Source organism: Micrasema longulum, unplaced genomic scaffold, assembly GCF_059751315.1.
Source record: "Micrasema longulum isolate JH-2025_06_02 unplaced genomic scaffold, ASM5975131v1 h1tg000548l, whole genome shotgun sequence".
NCBI lineage: Eukaryota > Metazoa > Arthropoda > Insecta > Trichoptera > Brachycentridae > Micrasema > Micrasema longulum.
In genome coordinates this window covers 1,835,917-1,856,930 of record NW_028277744.1, presented here as the reverse complement: position 1 = coordinate 1,856,930, position 21,014 = coordinate 1,835,917, and positions in this window count along the sequence as shown.

Sequence of the window (21,014 nt, the reverse complement as noted above, 5' to 3'; positions counted from 1 at the left end):
AGTAGATAAGCAGCCTTTGAGCCTTACTTATTTATTTATTTTTGACAAAATACAAGGTTTTCAAACTTTACATATTACATTACATATTTAATTTATACGAAATATTCCCAATCAGCAAAAGCGCTGGTATGAGGGGGGGGGGGGAGGATAAATAATAACACGATGGATTTAATAAAAAGTCGATAAAAAAATATCACATATCACTCGGCACACGGGCTGTTAAGAACTGTTTTATTAAGGTGTTTTTTAAGTACGGATATGTTTTGTATATTTTTAGGTCATTAGAAAGTAAATTGTAAAAAATTATTACTGTATACACAAAACTGTTTCTTTTTCTGTTAGTCCTAAGTTGTTCGCAAGTTAAATTATTTGACGCTTTTGTATTTATTTTATGTATATTGTAGTTGAAATTTAATTTAATATTTGTCTTTATTTTATTATTTTTCATCTTAGATATCATCTTTACCTTTTCTGTGTAAATTAATTCATCTAAATTGAGCATTTTTGTAATTCTATATAAATCTGTGGTTCTAGTACATTTATTAAAATTAAATGTTACTTTAAGTGTTTTATTCATTGTAATTTGTAAAGATTCTTGCATTTGTTTACTACATTTCGACCATTTTATTAATCCAAATACAAAGTGTGGAAGTATAAAAGCATGGTACCTATAAACATAATATGAAGTTATGCCTAGGCATAGTAGTAGAAATTTCTTTTTTTGTGTCCGGGCGGATTGAGAATACAGTTTTGTCTGTGAAATAGAATCAAAATCCTGTATGAGTCCTTTCGATCCGATGACGACTATCCGGCAAAAAGCCTGAATAAGGAAAAATAAGAAACCGGTTTAGTGGGTTTAGTTTCATTATTTTTCCTTTTTTATTTTCTGTTCATGTTTACCTTCTTAAAATAAAAACAAAAAACAAAAAAGGGTATCGAGTGGAGATGAGTCTTTCTCGTGGTGTGGTTGGTGTGTTTACCTACCTAGATGCTAGAGGCCCCGAGTCTGATTCCTAGGAAGGCCGATATGAAATACGGGTTAGAATGGAGGTTCTGTTATTTTTATTTTTATTTTATTTTCTTTTATTCCGGTTTTGTCAGGAGTACGATGATTAACAATTTATATTTCTATGAAATATTCAATATTTTGATACAATTAAAACTTATCATATTTATTATTTATTTCAACCATATTTTTATGTCAAAGCCGAATTAAAAAAAAAAACACGTTCGCTCAAAAAACAATTTTATTAATTTAATTTAAACCAAAAAATATATTTCAAACTCGAGAGCTTTTAACCATACTTCATTCTTCATGTTATATTTCGGTATTTTTACATAAATACAAATGCAAAAAATACAGAAGCTAAAAACATTATTGCCTTTGGAAAAAAAGAAAGTACATATCTACTGAAAAACTGTTCTTTAGAAGTACTTTTTTAAAATTATTTTATCCACAACAAAAACAAATCATAATGAAATATATCTTTTTGAATGATTAACGCCGTTTTTTTTTTCCTTTAATAAAATTAGGTTTAATGGTACTTAAATTAAATTTTGTCTCGAAAACTCAATCATCTGAAAATGTCACTGCTTCTTTTATGGTTGAATGGCTGAAATATTTTTTTTTGTTATGGTTATTTAAAATATTTAAAAAATAAATCAATATGGTTGTTAAAAATTTATATTACCCAAAAAAAAAAATAGTGCAAAAGTTAATTATTTAAGTGATTAAAAAAAACAATTTCCTACACTACACAAAAAACACAAAACAACATTGCCATCACAAGAACTTTATGAAATTTTTAATGTACTATCAATTGATTAAAACTATAAAAATTATTCGATTTTACGAATTTGTAATGGGAAACAAAAAAAATAACTTAGCATTCAATTTTTCACTTTGGTACCAAAATAATAAAAAAATAACAAAATTTAATACTAAAAGTTTTGAAAATAGTTTTATACTCATATATAAAAAAAAAACTTCTTTAACAACTTGCCTGATGAAATAAAAATTAAAAATATCTTTCCGAAATTTAAACTAATGGTAAAAATGTTTGTGTATCAACCATATTCATTGAATATTCCTTATTTAATATTAGTAATATTAAAAAATTTCATTTTAAAATTATTAAAACATGTTTTTTTTATAATTTTTTATTATACGTACTTCCTTTTGTTTAGCATCTACAAAACTTTCTTTTATAATTCTCATCACTATTTTTTTTGTGTAAAGGGTGTGTGTGTGAGGGTGCGTGTATGTATGTGATTATGTTTATACACATACGCATGCGTAGGCGCATGCATAATAATAATAATCATGGTTTATTAACAAAAATTTACAATTGCTTTATCTACTACATATATACTTAGGTAGTAAATTTCTTTGTATTTTGTCTAGTCTGCCGTATTGTCTAGGTACAACCTATTTTAAGGCAAACATTTTTATGCAAAAATAAACAATAAAATTACTACTTACTAGTTTATTTGTACAGTTAATACATTTGAATATTTAAAATTATTATTATAAATAATTCATAAAATTAGATCAAATACAAAAGCTCAGTCCTACTACCAACTTCATTTCATATGAAAACAAATTCATTTACAAGTAATACCGGAAACCTTGTAATATTTTATGCGAAATAAATGCTCTGCGATTAAAAACAGGCAAATTCATTTTCCATGTCATTCAACTCCATGAACTTTTTGAAGATTGTATCACCGTAATACGTTAATCAACAAGATGAACGACTCGTTAATTAATACACTTTAATTCATTTTGTTTAAGTGTCTTAGCGAAACATTTGTAAGATGGGGTACAAGCATTTGTAAGAGACTCCTATATATCTGCGTGAAAAATTTCAACGCTTATCAGTTCATGGTTTACCTCTTCGTTCTAATTCTCAAGGCACTCTCTTAATACCCATTCACAATTTCTCTTTCTTCTCTAACTCATCTAGTGTTCATGCGGCTCGACTGTGGAATCATCTCCCATCCACCATGAAAGATGTTACTGCATTATCTCTGTTTAAATCACGTCTGAAGAAACATCTCATTTCTCTTCCTTAATCTCTCCTCCTTTCCTCTTTCCTCTTTTTTCCTTTTTCCCATTGAGTAATAGTTTTGACTTAAGGTAATTTATAAACAACTACGTTTATTTTTATTTTTATATATCTTTAGCTTTTTAATCTTTATTTTCCATTGAATATGTTATGTAACTTGAATTATAAAAATAAAACTATGATTTTATTGGCTGGTTGGAAGAAATTGCCATTTGGCAATAATGTACAAATAACATTTAAATTTATTTTAACAGAGAGGGAAAACATTTTTGAGAAGGGAATATAGAAGTCTAAGCATTTACAGGGCTTATGACCTTTCGTTGGCTGGTTTAAGTAGCCACTTTACACACTGTGTAACATTCACCATTCTGCCCATGTTTGAACACCCACATTTCCTTAACTCTTCCATCTATTGACTTTTGTGAAGTAAAAGAGCTGAAACCTCTATCACGTGGGTGAGATTCATCCGGCTGAACCAAATCACCTACTAGGCAACGCCTGAAAACAATTTTCCAATTTTTATACTTCTTCTTTTACCAGGTAGTTAATTCAACAATGTTTGAGTATGTCAAAATGCTTGCAGACTGGCTGGATTTTCTCCCTAGGGAGTTATTCATATTCAAATTTATTTCATGAATAACTTCCTAGGGAGGAAATCCAGCCACTCTGCAAGCATTTGGACATACTCAAACATTTTTGTACAAATAACATTATGTACAAAAAGTTAAATAAATAAAAAAATTCGTCTGATTCCTAAATTGTTTCGTCTCGTAGACCACAATTTGTTCCCATTCATACTTGGCCTGCCGTATATTGATTTTTATTAAACTTGTTTGCCCAATATCTAGCTGTAGCTTGGCGTAAGGACCAATATCGTAAATTTTAATACTACTGGATAGTAATTATTTGGTAATTTTGTGGCGTTATATGCTTATTGTTTTCATTCGTGTTCTACAAGCATGTGTGCATTTCTTTTCAGACTACCATCGTATCTAATGCGTATTTTATTGCATGTTTTATGGTATGTATATTTTATATTTGATATTTAAGTGATTGCGAAGTATTAATCAAATTCTTCGTATTAAGTCGTGGAATGAAAAATTCGTTTTAAAGTGTTTTATTAATTGTTTTATTACAAGTAGGTCTCATTAATTCATGCAATCATTTGTCCATGTCACTAAAATGTTTTTCTGATTCATTAGAAATTCCGTTTCCTTAAAATAGAGAACGTAAATGGGTTCTAAGAAATTCGTATCACATAAAACACTTAGTAATTACTATTTTACGGTATTTTCACGGAATATTTTTTTTACATATTTTTCAAAGGGGAAAAAAAGGTAAAAAAATCAAGGCAAACATTTTAGTATGGCTTGGTTTTGTTAGCAGAATATCCTCTGATTTTACTAATGTCCGTACAATCGAAACTCTTTATTGCTTAACTGTTCGCCCTCTTCTAGAATATGCCTCCGTGGTCTGATCTCCATTCTATGTCTATCGCATAAATCACATTAAATCAGTCTAACATTGCTTGCTTCGAAAAGTAGCGTGGATGCTTGTACTAGAGAGAGGTAAATATTCTTATGCTGATATAGAGTCTATGTTAAATATTTCTAGTCTACAAAAACGTAGAACTAATATTGACTCCATATATATGTTCGGCATACTAAATGGTATAATCATGTTCCATCATTACTGGGACAAGTAAAATTCAATATTCCGACTCGTAGATTGAGAAACAATGAACTACTGTTCATCGATCAGCATAGAACAAACTATGGCCTAAATTCTCCAATGACCCGCCTTTGTCGTATTGTTAACTCAAGACAAGATCTGGACTTTTTTGGTTTAAGTTTACAACGATTTAAACGAGCACTAAATAAATAGTCCAGATCTTGTCTTGATGTCCCTTATGTTTGTCAATGCTTCTTGTCTTTTTTTAAATGTTTTAAACTATTCTTTTATTGTAATATTTAAACCCTATAAATTGTATACATAGACAATGTCCATCAATAAAAAAATAAATATAATTATATAAACCGACAAGCAATCACACACATAATTAAGGTACATATATTTTGGATTAAACTTGGAATTAGTCATGAACTTTTTTAATTACAATTTTTAAGTTTTAAAAACTTTAAATTTGTCAAAACTTAACCAAAGAAGAAAAATTAAAGACTTATTTCTGATTGTACATTTAATAACGGATTGCTCGGAACTGGTATCTCTCATCAACTTCAGGGTGCCTAGAAAAATGACTAGACAGGTGCCCCCGTTTTGAAACAACAATTCTCGGACAATGTGTACTTCTAACGCCGTATTAAATAAACAGATCCCATGAACTCTGAAATAGTGATTACTGCGTATCGGATATATTAAACGTAGGGTTTTATTCAAACGAACCTTTTGAACTTTTTTTAAGATGGTGAATATTAATAAAATCTTTAGTATAATTATTATATGAAACCGTAACTTAGTGATATTCTTGTCATATCAATACTGTAAAATTTTGTATTATTTAATTATATTTATGCATTTATTTTTAAATTGCTATAAACTTCTACTGAAGGTGTTATTTAATATTTGAGTTAATTTTTTTTCTAAATCTTGGGTAAAAAAAATCAAATGTGTTTTAAAAATAATTACACCAAATGTGTTCATATTATTAGTTTTGTAAAAGGCAATTTTGCCGTATATGTCATTAAAATAAAATAAAATAAAACAGACGCTAAATACCTTTTAAGTTTACAATTTATGTAACTTTTAAAAACTAAAATAAAATGGCGGTTATTTTTTGTTTATTTTATTTTTATTTATTTAATTTTTTAATACGTCCAAGGGGCATTTACAAAAAATATACAGTTAAGTACAAAACATAGTATGTAATAATTTAAAAAATACACTACGCTTTTTTGAATACATGTAGAAACAATAAAAATCATACGGCTATACAAAAGAAAACTTTTTATGGTAAAAAATAAAAAAAATGGATATAAGAAAAGTGATTGAATTAAAAAGCAAATTGTAAATAACTTATAAAGAATTTAAACAAAAATATATTTATATATACATATATGCGTTTGGAAAAATGGTATTAACAAATTAGTGTTAAAAACAAACAATAAAAATTAGTTAACAGTAAGTATATATAAGGTTTATTTATATTATATGGTACACATTTTTTTTATTTATTTATTTAGTATTTATTCATTTATATGCGCAAATTAAGCGTTTACACTGATGATATGTTATGTACATTATATAATAGGAAAATAATCATAATATCTTGGGTAATTACTACAACTAGGCAGCTTCAAAATCAGAATTTTTGAGCTATGCACTAAAAACAAATTTTTGTATATTCCTCCATAAATGCTACAAATAGGCAAGTCGTAATTCATTAAAATCATATTTTGACGATTTTCTAATGAAAAATACAACAATATGGATAAAATTAGTCATGTAACATGAAGAAAAAGAGGGAACAAAATTGGACAATTAGGGAATGGAAGAGGGAGAGAGATGGTTATAGTTGAATTTGATTCAGTGATCGCATGAAACAAGACAACTTATCAAAGAAATCAAGACTGGGATATTTTTTGGCGGAACTAAGAATTCTTGGTAAGGTGGGGTGAAAACCATAATTAGTTACATTCCATAACTCATATCATTGATTCATTCAAATGAACCAGTGACGTCATTCAAAGTAGTTCGTTTTTATCAACTTGTATTTTTTTTTTTGTACATTTTCAGAAAACTTTGCAGTAAAATTTAATGCTTCAATTTTTACCGCGCACAAGAAAATATGTATTGTATTCAATTTTCCTTAGGGCTGAAGTTCCTCATTATTGGAATTTGGGATCAATTAATCTTATTTGATTTAAATCATGTTTTGTGATTTATTCTTTTTCCTCTTGTCAGCCCGTCAAAATCTTGGTTTTGTCTTTATTCATTTCCAGACCAATCTTTCTAGAGGCTCCGAATTGTAATTTACTTGTTCAAAAACAATAAAAAGTCACATTTATTGCCACATTTGATTTTGGATGTAAATTAAAGATGACGTAATTGTGTACCAAGATACGCGTATGGTGTCCTTCTTATCTGCTTCTTCCTACAATGAAATGGTGGGTAATAATAATAACAGAATTTTTATAATACTTCAGTTATTAAAACACGGTATTAACGGATTAATTAATCCAGGCTACAGCAAATCATCCCCCAGGGTAGAGTAAGCCAGGTAGTTTGGCAGATAAAATAAAATGATTTACAACAAGGCCTCGGGGAATCATATTGGATCCGGTCACAACAAAACGGATTACTTTGTATGCAATAACTTTCTAGTTAAGCTTGAAACCGGTTTGCTAATTTTTTAATCGATGATAAAATAGATTTGTTTATTTTTTAATCACAATATAAATCTAGAAAACTTTAAGACGAATATTCAAACACTTTTTTCTTTCATTTTGTTCATATTTTAAAGTTACTTTACCAGTAATTTGAGTGTTACGTTTATTTTATTTCTTTAACCTTTTTTTTTTGCACATGCTCTTTTTTGGTTCCCTAGTTTGCCCGCGCCTAGAGTATTCCTCTGTTATCTGGTCTCCATATTATGATGTTCAAGAATATTGAATCAGTTCAACATCGATTTTTGAAAAAGATAGTCTGGAGGTTGGGCTTATCCAGAGACCTATATACGTATAATGAGTTAGAAACTACCTTGAATATATCTTCTCTTTAAGACCGTTGAAATAAATCCTACCTTATAGTCCTATTTAAAATTTTCAACTCACTCTTTGATGCGCCTGAACTACTGAGCTGAATAAAATTAAATATCCCAATTAGAAACCTCAGACAAAACTTACTCTTTCATACCGATAACCATAGAACTAGCTATGGTTTTCATTCCCCTATGCCCAGAATTCTTAGGTCTGCTAACAAACATACCAGTCTTGATTTCTTTGATAACAGGTTCTCTTCTTTTAAACGATCATTGAATCAAATTCAATTATAAACACCTCTCTCCCGCTTCCACTCCCACACAGTCTACTATAAACCATTGAGTCTTTCTAATTTGTTTATATTAATTTTCCATGTATAAATGTGTCCATGAAAATGCCCATTAGGCGTATATATAAATAAATAAAAAATAAAGTAAATTGAACTTTATTGCAACAAAAGGAAAAAAAATTAAAGAAGTTAAGTAGCTGCTTTGCACACTGTGTTACATTTACCATATGACGAGGCATCCATATTTTTCAATTCTTCCAATTGTTGATTTTTGTGAAGTTAAAGAGCTGTAACCTTTGTTGATGTAGGTGAGATTCATCTTGAATTATTTTACCAACAAAAAAACTATTTACTAAAAAGAAAATATTTTTTGGCACCCTTAGCTAGTTGCTAGAAGACGTTATTTTTCAAAAATAAATAAAATAAAATAGTATTAACATTTTTATAAAGGAAAAACATAAATATACTCATACATATTTTAAGGGATTCAAAGAAACGATGAGAAGAATCTTTAAATGAAATATAAGACAGTAAATTTAAGTAAATTTAAAAAACATCTTTAAAATTAATGATACATTTTTGTAAGAGCAGCAATATATTGATTTTATATACATATACAATATAAGTAATTTTAAGTAGTTTAAACTTTAAAGTATAAAAACATGTCAATGCAGCAGAGAAAAAATAAAGATTAACAGGTATGTGTTTATATTTAATTAGTCTTAAAAGAGTACAACCATAATATATAAATGTCATAATATTAACTTATATCTAACAATTATTAAAATATAAACTAATCATTACCATTTTTAAACAATATACGTACACTTAAAAAAAACTTCTTTACTCGAATACAATTACTTTTTAAGAACTAACTTATCTGCTACACACAAGTTTTTTTTACTTACGTTTTAAATTGTTTTTTAAGAAGAAGAAGAAGAAGAAGATAAAACGATATTAAAATAATTGCAATCTATGGAAAAAAACATTTTTTCTCCGATTTGCAGTCTTTATCTTCCCGGATATAAAAACATAAATACTTATAGCTGAAACCAGTTCATGTTCTAACGAGAGCGTATGTAGTGGTTTCATATTTCAAATCAATTAGCGTTCAACTATCAAAACTTGAGCTATCAAACCTGACAAATGTCCAATCAAAAATAAATACAGCTGAAACTTCCGATGGCGCCAAAACTTGAAGATAAGTCGATGTTCAGACAAACGCCCGAAACTAACCCAAGTTTGAATTAAATGTTGACTGATTTCAAATGTATTTGTACTGTATATATGTGCCTATTTTCCTATTTTCCCTATTTTCTACCTATTTTCCTATTTTCCTCTTTGGTAGGGCTGCCATAATAGTAAATATATTTTATTTTTTTTACATTTTTAAAGGAATAAAGGTCTATGAAATACTGTCTAGTAAAAAAAATATTTTTGCTAATTATTGTTAGAATAAAAGAAATTTTTTAATTTATAATTTTGAATTGCCGCTAAAACGGTCAGTCTTTCGGCCACGCCCCTCACACATCACGATTTATGTTTATTTGTACTATCCATTGCATTTTGTTTAGAACACTATCACGAATTTTGACGTCACAACAACCAAGGCCAAACACGTCGCGTATTTCTACGAACGTATTTTTATTGAATCTTTTTTTTACATTTTTGTATAAAAACATTTCTCTACAATATCCATATTGATTTTGAAAATACAATTAATTATTTTTAATCCATTTCATATATTTTAATCAGTATTTGTAGTATGTGATATTTCCCTATTGAAGTAAAATAGATATAATAGCACTATTTTGAAAAGGGTGTATAATGAAATCTACACAACAGTTGGAATGTTTTTTACTTTCGCAAATGATAAATATTGCGTCCATTCTTTTTTTAAAAAAAACAAAAAATAATTCAATTTAATTTAAGAATGTGATAATATTTAATGACTTTTAAAGTCGGGCTGACCACACAACCTAAGAGGTGCATTTTGCAGAAAAATTCCAACTCCAGTAAAACTGATGTGTTTTATGTCATTATGTACTGATCATATTATTTTATGTTTATTTTAAAATTGTAACAAATTTACAGTTTTTTATGATAACTTACAAAACTTTTTTTTTAAAGAAATTTTGGTGATTTTTTCACATATGATTGGTTTTGCAGTAAGTCTGGCGGCTTACTGCAAAACCAATCATATGCATTTTGTAGAAAACGGCCAGATCTAATATTTAATCAAACCTCATACAAACTTAGAATGTATGAGACGACAATCATTCTCATGACATATTGACATCATGAAATTTTCAAAAGAAGATTATTGCAGTTTCTTTTGTGTGAAAGCGGCCTAAGTATTTTAGGCAAAACATAAAATTGACCTTCCTTAACTTGACTACTGACACCGACCACCGACAGAGACGCGCCTATCAAAAAAAAGCTTTTATTAACTTTCATGGGTTTAAAAAAAATAGCGCAATCTTTTACAACCGGAAAGACAGAGCCCTGTAAATCTGGCGTAACGTGTTCGATTTCCGCCAGTTGCAAAAAAAAATAAGAAAGATTTTTTTCTCAATTGGTCTGGGTGTTGTGGTGTATTTTTCATAACCTCATTACATGTCTCCTCTTTTCCACCAGGTGACAAGCCGAAGAGATTGATAATAGTTATTCTAAGAGCAAAACGTTCGACTGGCAATATTTTAATTTTTTTTCGAAATTAAAATAATATATTATAAACATAATACAGCAGAGATGAAAAACATTTTAGAGAAGGGAATATAGAAATCTAGGCATCTACATGGCTTATGACCTGTCGTTAGACGATTTTTTTGAAAATCAAAAATTTCGTTCCAAAAACGGAAAAAATTTTAATGTATGAAGCCTATGTAAAAACTAAAATATGTTATATGCAACCACTATGTGGAAATGGATATCAAAATGACATAAACAGACTACAAAGACAACAAAATAAAATATTGAAGTTAGTATATGACCTTTTCTATCAAACACCAACTAGAGAACTTTTAAAAAAAAAATTGCAATTAAATATAACTAAACACTTTCAACTAGAATCATTAAAATTTATCCATAAATTAGCCACTGATGTAATTGTAGACGGAGAAATAAAACTTGTCAAATTGTCATAAACATGAACATAATACGAGAATATCAGAAAAAATATCATATACAACTTTCTAAAACAAGACAAAGTCACACAAAGTGTCACATAAAACTGATATTCGTATAATTGTTATTACATTATACTTAAATGATTTTAATTTAAATTCTTTTATTAACATAATTATATAACATCATGATTAACAACCCCTGCTTGCACTTGTATATAACATAGAAATTTGTTTAGTCTCCCACCAGTCTGACGATGTTGGTCACGACAAAACCCGGTCACCAGTAAAAAAAATATAAAAAAATTATAAATAAAAGTGGAATAAAACTATAAAGAATTTTTATTATTATAACTAAACAAAAGACTCCGACAAACTTTTCAAAAGATGTCAAAAATATTATTTTGAACAACTGAGTATGAATAAAAAATGTATATATTATTTTTTTACAATGAATGTAATAATCCTTAAAGATAAATAAATATTTTATTTAAAATAAAATAAAAAATTAAGGAAAGGGGAAGCACTGAAATATTGAGGAAGTCACATTTCGTACATGATTTGTGTGTAAATAAAGAAATCTGACATTAGTGGGTCGATTATTCCGTAATCGAGCATCTACTACTTTGAAAGAAGAGAGCTACTACTGTGTTACAATTTCAATGTAAATATTCGAATTTATTGAATTGACAAACGTCGATAAATATTTTGACGTCGTATTGCGATCGAATTGACTGGCGTTAGTCCGATAATCGATATTGTCAATTACAAATACATGTTTGCGAATAGCCCTTAATTGGAGGATATTGACTGTATCGTGTATCAATCGAAAGACAATGGAACCAATCTCAGAAACACTCCGATAAATTATCATGAATTATGTCCCTATCACATACAACTTATATTAAGAGAAATAACAGGTATTCGTATTCAAAAGATGTCTAAATATATGAAGGAATTTGAAGTGAATACAGCAACTCGAAAAAAAATGACTTCATAAGTATATTTTGTACTAAATTGCTATCAATGCCCTCAAATGATTAAAAAAAAATATAAAACAAAACCTATTTTCAAAAAAGAGTTTTAGAACTGGAACTTCTTTAGGGAGAGGATTTAGAGTAAGAAACTCTTTGATGATTTTTAAAATATTTAAATAAGTTTATTTTCAACAATGTTTGAGTATGTCCAAATGCTTGCAGACTGGCTGGATTTCCTCCTTAGGGAGTTATTCATTTTTTAATTTATTTCAGCAGAGAGGGAAAACATTTTTGAGAAGGGAATATGGAAGTCTAGGCATTTGCAGGGCTTATGACCTGTCATTGGCTGATTTAAGTGGCTGCTTTACACACTGTGTAATATTCACCATTCTGCCCATGTTTGAACATCCACATTTCATTAACTCTTAAATCTTTTGACTTTTGTGGAGTAAAATAATTCATATTGGGTTTTCAGGCGTTGCCTCGTATGTGAAATAATTCAGTCAGATTCTCTAAAGGTTTTAAGCTCTTTTACTTCACTAAAATGAACAAAAGGAAAAGTTGCAGAAATATGGATGTTCAAACATAGGCAAAATGGTGAATGTTATACAGCGCGCAGCGTGTAAAGTGGCAACTGAAACCAGCCAATGACAGGTCATAAGCCCCGTAAATGCCTAGACTTCCATATTCCCTTCTCAAAAATGTTTTCCCTCTCTGTTGAAATAAATTTTAATAGTTTATTTTCATTTTATTTTTTCATCTTTTGTTATTTTATCTTTATTTTTATAACTCTCAACAAACAACAAACTCAGTTTAGCTTCGATTGTCAATTTTTTATTAAAAATTACTCTGCTCAGGGAGGCTTTATTTGCTGCCCGCATTCACTCTCCTTTCAATATCTTATTCTAATTTTCCATCTCTTAAAAACATGCTTGAAAGTTTTTTCTACTTGTTCAAGACATTTGTTATTTGCATTTATTACGTTACTAAAAACAATATATTTTTTAAGGAGTATATTTTTTTTATTGAATATCAAAACACAAAATGAAAGACATAACCCCCACAATACATCACATACAAATAATACAATCACTAGAACCTCAACACATAGACAACTTAAACAAATACAAACTAAAACTACTTTCGGACAAAGGGATTTTGAGTATTATTCAATAAAAATCTATAACCTACTTTCACTATCAATTAAAACAATTAGTAACGAGAAAATGTTTAAAAAGGCGATAAAAAAATGGATAGTGTAGCTAGGTCGAAGTAAAATGGATTGTCTCATTCGCCCATACCAATATTAAACCAATTGCTCAACAAGTGTATGGCTTATGTTAGTTTTTTGTTATTTTCATTGTGTGTTTTGTAATATAAATAATATAGATGTACATAAATACCTTGTTTTTAAATCGTCTGAATATTGGTTAATTATCTTCGTTTTTTTTAAGTTAGTCTTCTTTGTGTATTCTCAAACGTAATTTTAAAAAAGTATATTGTTAAGTGTCCTCGGCACGGGAAACCCCAGTGAGGTCACATTATTTTATTATTAATTATAGTTTGTAAGCAAAAAATATGAGTAAATAAAAAAATATAAATAAATAAAAAAATAGACTAAATATTATTATAAATACAAATTTGGTATATCCATTTATATAAATCAACAATCCAAATTGAAAAAAAAAACCATTTATTATTTCGTCATCCATTCGTTCTACATGACCAAACCATCTTACTGACCTAGACACCTATACTTTCAAGAACAGGTTAAATAAGCATTTCAAATAGTTTATGATTCTTAATCAAAATTGATTTCTGCTTAATAAAAAGCGTCATTACCGCCGCGCCGGCGCCGCTCGCGCTCGTAATGTTTCATATACTAAAATAAATATTCCTGAAATTCACGTAGTCTTAAAATATTTTTTTCGCGAAGTTTCCTTGCAAAATAAAATATAGAATTCTAGAGAGGCGTCTCAATAAATCATTGATTTGATCCTGATACGAGTGCAATAGTTGAGATTTATGGATCACGCGAACATAATCTGATATTTGATTTAACCATCATTTACTCCTATTGGCTCTAGAGGTTGTTGAACTTCTACACTCGTAGAAATATTAGAATTTTTATCGCAATAAAAATATTTGTTACTTTTCGGGAATGGCGAATGTCATATTCCGGAGAACACCGTTTATCCGAACTTCCCGTCTTTCGAATCGCCAGATATCCAGATCTATATCAGGAAATAAAAAACTAAGGAGAATTTTTCAATTTAAATTTAACTGTTTAATCAACTTTGCTGGACATGTTTGAAAAGTTTTTAATGTGATTTCAATTGGGTGTATTATTTTTAATCTGGATAACTGGAGTTTAACTAGGGGCTTTTTTAATAAATCCGGAATAAAGTTATCGCTAGGCATCGTGGTAGAATAAAGATGGGAATACCATCCTTACTAGTGTTGGAATAATCCTATGCCTAGACGTAAGTTTATACGTGGATTATAAGTAAACTTTTTAAAAGTTATTTTTAAAAACTATTTCATTAAGGTCTTAAAGGGTTACTATAATTCGGGGGTTAAGGGTCATAAAGGCGAAACTACAAAAACACAGTTTTGAGATAAATGATTAAACAGTTTTCAAAAAATAATATTGTCTTATAAGGGTAACAAATAAAGAAAATAAAAAATACAGTTACTAGAGCATTAAATGTTTTAGAGACAAAAATATGAAACTACGCTTTCGTCTATATGACCCTAACTTGCGCTTACATTAGTAAATTAACAAAATGATGTAAAAGGTGTTTTATTCTTCTGACTTTAAACAAAACCCTTCATTTGTAGTTTCACACAAATTTATCTAGCCAACTACTTATTGGATGAGTTTCATCTTTTTGTCACTAACAGGATATTTTGTTTGGATATCAGATTAGTACTTAACACAAAACAGCATTTTTTGTAGTTTCGCCCTTATGACCCTAAGCCCCCGAATTGTAAGGTTATATCTTAAAATCTGTCGGTGTCCGGACAAATAAAGAATACAGTTCTGTGTGAGAAATAGAGTGTTTTCCACTCGATGGCTTCTCTCAGGTAAAAATCCCGAATTCAAAATCGTCTGAAGAAAAGTCCGCCTCGTGTATGGTAGTGGTTGGCGCGTTCACCTTCAAAACTTGAGGACCTGGGTTCGATTCCTGAGAAGGTCAACATGAAGTATTTGTTCATAAGGTGGCGTTACACAGCGATATTTCACTGTCTCTGGATTAGCACCTGAAGAGTAAGATTGATCACCTTAACTTAATGTAACACATGATCCAGATACATGGTACTTATTTTTCCAATTTAATGCCCTGGTCAGCATATTAAATTCTTTCAGTTGGTTTTACTCAAAACAAGTCCGTTTAAATATAAATTTGATAAAGGTGGTGGTTCAAATATTAAATTAACATGAATGATTCTTTGTCGGCCTCGTGGTGTAATGATCAGCGCGTTAGTCTGCCATGCAAGAGGTCACGGGTTCGATTCCCAACATGGTTGATGTGAAATTTTTATTTAAATGGGTGTTTTCACACGAGAACATTTCATAGTCCTTGGACTGGTACCTGAAGAGTAAGACTGATCATATTACCTTCATGTAACAAATATAATCAAGATACGCTGCGATTGGTGTACCAATACAGTGCCCTATGCACCACTAGGCGCGGAAAGGGAACGATGATGAAGAACGATTATCGGGTTTTTTAAAATGAATTTCCGGGAAAACTTAGTTTTTAAGGCAGGTGAGAAAGAAACGATATGGAAGGAATTTGTGGAAAATACTTTACAACACCAAAACTTTTTTTCAAGATTTTTTTCATGCAACCGGCGGGAGTCGAGCCTGGGCTGTCTAAACAGCTGCGCCACGGTGCGAAAATTGTATTATTATTTTGTATTTCACTATTTAGATAAAATTTATAAATTATACGTGTATATTTTTTTAATAAATTTTTATAATTCACTATCTAAGGATCTAAAAATATACAGAACATATACGTTCTTAAAAAACACTTAAATAAAACAGTTCTTACAGCCCGTGTGATGTGTGATATTTGATTTATTTTATCGAATTTGTGTTTAAACTATTGTGTTATTACTTGATTTGGGTCCCGAGTACTGCCTTGAGATGGTCACCCCACCAAAGTGGTAAACTTGTTAATATACAATTATTTTTGCTTTAACTTTGGATTTAAATGTGATGTTTTATATGTATTTTACATTTATTTTTTAAACACTATAAGTATAACAAATAACAAATAAGCCAATTACTGGTTTTCACAAGTAGCATCACAGTGAGTTAAAAAAGATTCTCGAACATAAAATGAATAGTAATTAAATGTAAATTCAAAAGAAAAGAAAAAATACTACGAATTATTTCGAAAGTAAACGCCGTACGTTATTAAGATTTTTTGCAAATAAATCTATGTTAATTAATTTATTTATTACAATAAAATTATTAAAAGTTCGCCATAAATATGAATTTTGCCTATAATTAGATGAAACGAAAGGTATGTGGAGAAGAGGGTTATTTCTTAAAACTTTGGAAGGAACATTGATAGAAAGTTTGCAAAGTAGTTCAGGACAGTCAATTGAACCAGAGGCAATTTTAAGTAAATAAATTATATCCGCTATTTCACGACGTTTTTGCAGAGGCAGTAGGTGATGTTTTTTACATATATGAATATACTGGTCAGATTTAAACTCAAGTTTCAACCAGAAACACATGAACTTTACGATTTTTTTTTGAATATTTTCAATGCGTGATATCTGCACATTGTACATAGGATTCCATATTTGTGATGCATATTCTAAGTTGCTTCGCACTAATGTACAGTAAAGGATTTTAAGTGTCTTTGCCATAGTGAACGACGTAGAGCTACGCATAACAAAGCCAAGCGCACGCGATGACTTTTTTATGATGGTGTCAACATGGGCGTCGAAAAGTAATTTACTATCATGGAAGACACCTAGATCCTTTACACATAAAGAGCGTTGGAGGTTTTGACCCTTAAGCACATAGTTAGTGCGTAAAAAATTTACTTTGCGACTAAATGTAATAACTGAACACTTAGAAGAATTAAGGTCCAAGCAGTTTGAGTTGCAGTAATCCTCTAGATGGTCGAAATCTGACTGCAGATCAAATACATCAGCTGGGGTCTTGATTGTTGCAAACATTTTCATGTCGTCGGCAAAACAAAGCAAACGCAAACAGGTAAAGCATTTATCAATATCATTAACAAAAATTATGAAGAGCAAAGGTCCCAGAAGAGACCCTTGAGGCACCCCACTGGGGACCCGTACCCAACTAGAAATAAAATTATTAACAACTACCACTTGCGACCTGTTGTCTATATAAGATGAAAACCATCTGAAGAGGTCACCTCGAATACCAATTTTAGTTAACTTTTTTAAAAGTAATTTAATTTTTTAAATATATTTATAATATACCCTCATACCAGCACTTTTGCTGAGTGAGAATATTTCGTACTAATAAAATATGTAATATAATGTAATATGTAAAGTTCAAAAACCTTGTATTTTGTCATAAATAAATAAATATACTTAAATGTACTTTAGATTTTACAAATTGTTATTCCAACCACCAAGTAATTGTTCTCTCAAGACTCAAGTGATAATATCTCGGGAATACCTCAGCGTAATTTAGCTGTCTAATGCGATTTCATTTAATGACTTCAATTTGTCTTGGTTGTTGTTTCACTGCATATTGCAAAGGTTTCTACCCCCCATCCCCAAGTCCTGTACAATATCACGTGAAAATTATATTTTTAATTCGGGAAAGTGGATATTTATATTCCTGCAATTATTCAACGTTTTCCTTTTTTTGTGCTTATTTGTAATAACATTACGTCTTAGACATCCCAAAGCTACTCGGACTCACAATATCACAAATATCAAAAATGATCTGACTTGCAAATTCCAATGACAACTTCTCTATTAAAAATAAAAATTTAAAAATAATCTTGAAAATAAAAGATACACAAAAGTAAAATTGATGAACAATAAAAACAAATCAATTTATTTTAAGTGTTAAATTACTGACTATAAAAATAAGCAAAACTGTCACAAAACGAGGATGGGAAATAATATTTTCACATTGCGAAAAATCGTAGATCGATTTGTTAGATTCAAAACTGCAGAGAAATTATTGCAAGAAGTCTTTTTGAACCACAAAAATGGTCCCATGACGCAGGTTTAATAATTAACTCAGAGAAAACCAAACTTTTGCACATAAGGTCACCGAACTATAAAACACAGACAACACCGTCAATTTTATCACATAACTATACGTGTATCCATAGTGATATTATGCAACCGTGCATGTGTGAAAATATTGAGCAGTGTGTTTATTTAGGTTTAACTAAAAAATGAAATTTTAAATGGGATGTACATATAAGAAAATTGTGTGAACGATTAAGAGCAATAAGTAATAGAATGTATACATTAATAAACGAGAATGTATACATTAATATAAGGTACGCTATAACTTCCTGGGGGTTATCAAGTGAAATTAATATTAATTTCATTCACACTTTGCAAAATTCTATAATCAAATTGCTGCTACATAAAGATGTATACCGCCAAAGACACAATATTTCATATCATTGATGTATAAATCTGTAAATAAATTATCTGTTAGGGATCGACTTTGTTACAAATTAATTTGTCAGCATGCGTCGGACTCCGAGTATAAACACAAGTTGGTACACGATTACAACACCAGGTTTACTAGTATGGAAGGGCAAGCTGTTCCTAGATATTGCAATAAATATGGCGAAAAGACACTTATAAACAAATATTTAACATGTTACCAAACAATATTAAAAATACTGAGTAAAATACAGGAGTGGGACGTAAGTTCAAATTATGGTTAATAGAAAAAAGTTTTTTGTATTAGTGATAGTTTTTAATTTTTGATAATGTAATATGTTATGTTTTTCGAGTAAAATTATTATTAATGTAGGTTATGTGTGAATAATTGATGCAAAGAACCTGCTGACGAGTTGTATGTATGCAACTCGTCAGCAGGTTAAAAGGACTTTAAATTAAGACTATTTTGTAAATATTTTTGGAAAATAAAAAAAAAAAAAAAAAATTGATGTACTTAAAATATAAATATAAGTTAACCTAAAACAACAGAGATGAAAAACATTTTGGAGAAGGGAATATAGAAGTCAGGGCTTATGGCTGGTTTAAGTGGCCACTTTACACACTGTGTAACATCCCTAGGGGTTGAATCCAGTCATTTTATACAAAAATTTGGATAAACTCAAAACATTGTTGATAAATATAAGTATCTAAAATGAGAACATTGACACCAAATGGATTCGCCGAGTTGAACAGTTTAAACCTGATATTATTAAAACATTTAAGTTTGTAAGTGAAAATTCCTGATGGAAGTTCATTGTAATTTATTATAGAAAATTTGTGGATCAAAGTATCGCTCGTCTTTTATTTCTGTAATAAACTGAGATTATTAATTGAATCGGCATTCACTTCGTAACACTTCATTATAAATTATTGTGAAAATAAAACTTTGTTATTAGTGTTCTTCGTCTTCTCTTAGTGCCCTGTCAGGTATCCCCAACGTTGGCAAACACTCTGGCCAAAGTCTCTCTGTCTGTTCCACAGTCCTGAAGCCAGTCCAGTCTCGTATATTTCGCAGCCAGGACATCTGTCTTCTTCCAGCCCCTCTATGACCCTCAATCTTGTGTAAAACCATTTTAATTATTTTACAAGAACATTACTACAGTTTCAGGAGAGCACTCCTCCCATCGACGGGTAATATAAAACTAATATAGTAAATACAGAATATTGTTCACTGATTCATTATAGAATCCATACATAAAACAAACGAATTAATCAGTAAAATCGAAATGTTTTGTATGGATTCTGTAATGATACGGTGAAGAATATTCTGTTATACAGTCTGTTATAATAGTTTATGGCTCTCATTAAGTTTGCCAAACTCTTATTAAGGTCATTTATTACTAGATCTAAATTTTAGGTTCTAGTTGATCCTTGATCCTATTTCACCCTTTAATCTTCTATCTCGGCGTCGCGTCGTATCGTATCGCGTCGTTGGCGCCGCGACGCCCTTCTTGGATCTCTTTAAATAATGTATTTACTGATTTATTTAACTTTCTATTGTGTTCAAGATCCCCTTTACAATTTCGTTAGTTTAAATAGTAAGATCGATGATTCGCAATACGGCGTCTGCGACCGCAATGTCTGTTATGTAATTTTGCTTTATTTTAAATTTTGTAATAACCGCATTGGTTGGCATAATTAAATACACTTAACATCGGGGTTTTCCAAACTATGTTTCGCCAAACACCAGTGTTCCGCAAACTTGAGAAGATGTTTCGCAAAAAATTGGAATAATTATAATTAATATTATAATACCAAAACAACTCTTTTGCAATATTTTTCCTAAATTAGTAAGGACGATTTCTGGGTTCAGAATCCATTTTCTGTGACAGATGAAGTAGGTTTCTAAAATCTAATTAGTTCGACTGATTTGAAACAAAAATACAAAGTCCAGTTCATTTAAAGAGAACACCAATATGTCAAAACAAGCGATCAATGTTTTACGTTTTCTACTGTGGCGCACAACACCAACAACCGTAAAGTTGGCAGACCCGAATTCTGATTTGACCCGCAACGCCTAGTCCGCTGCAACGTCAGCCTGAATGATTCAACTTAACACCGCGCATCCAAGGAATACAGTACATTTTATCTTGACAGTTCGTGTTGCCTGACCGCAAGCTCTTTGCCGGTGCTTGCTA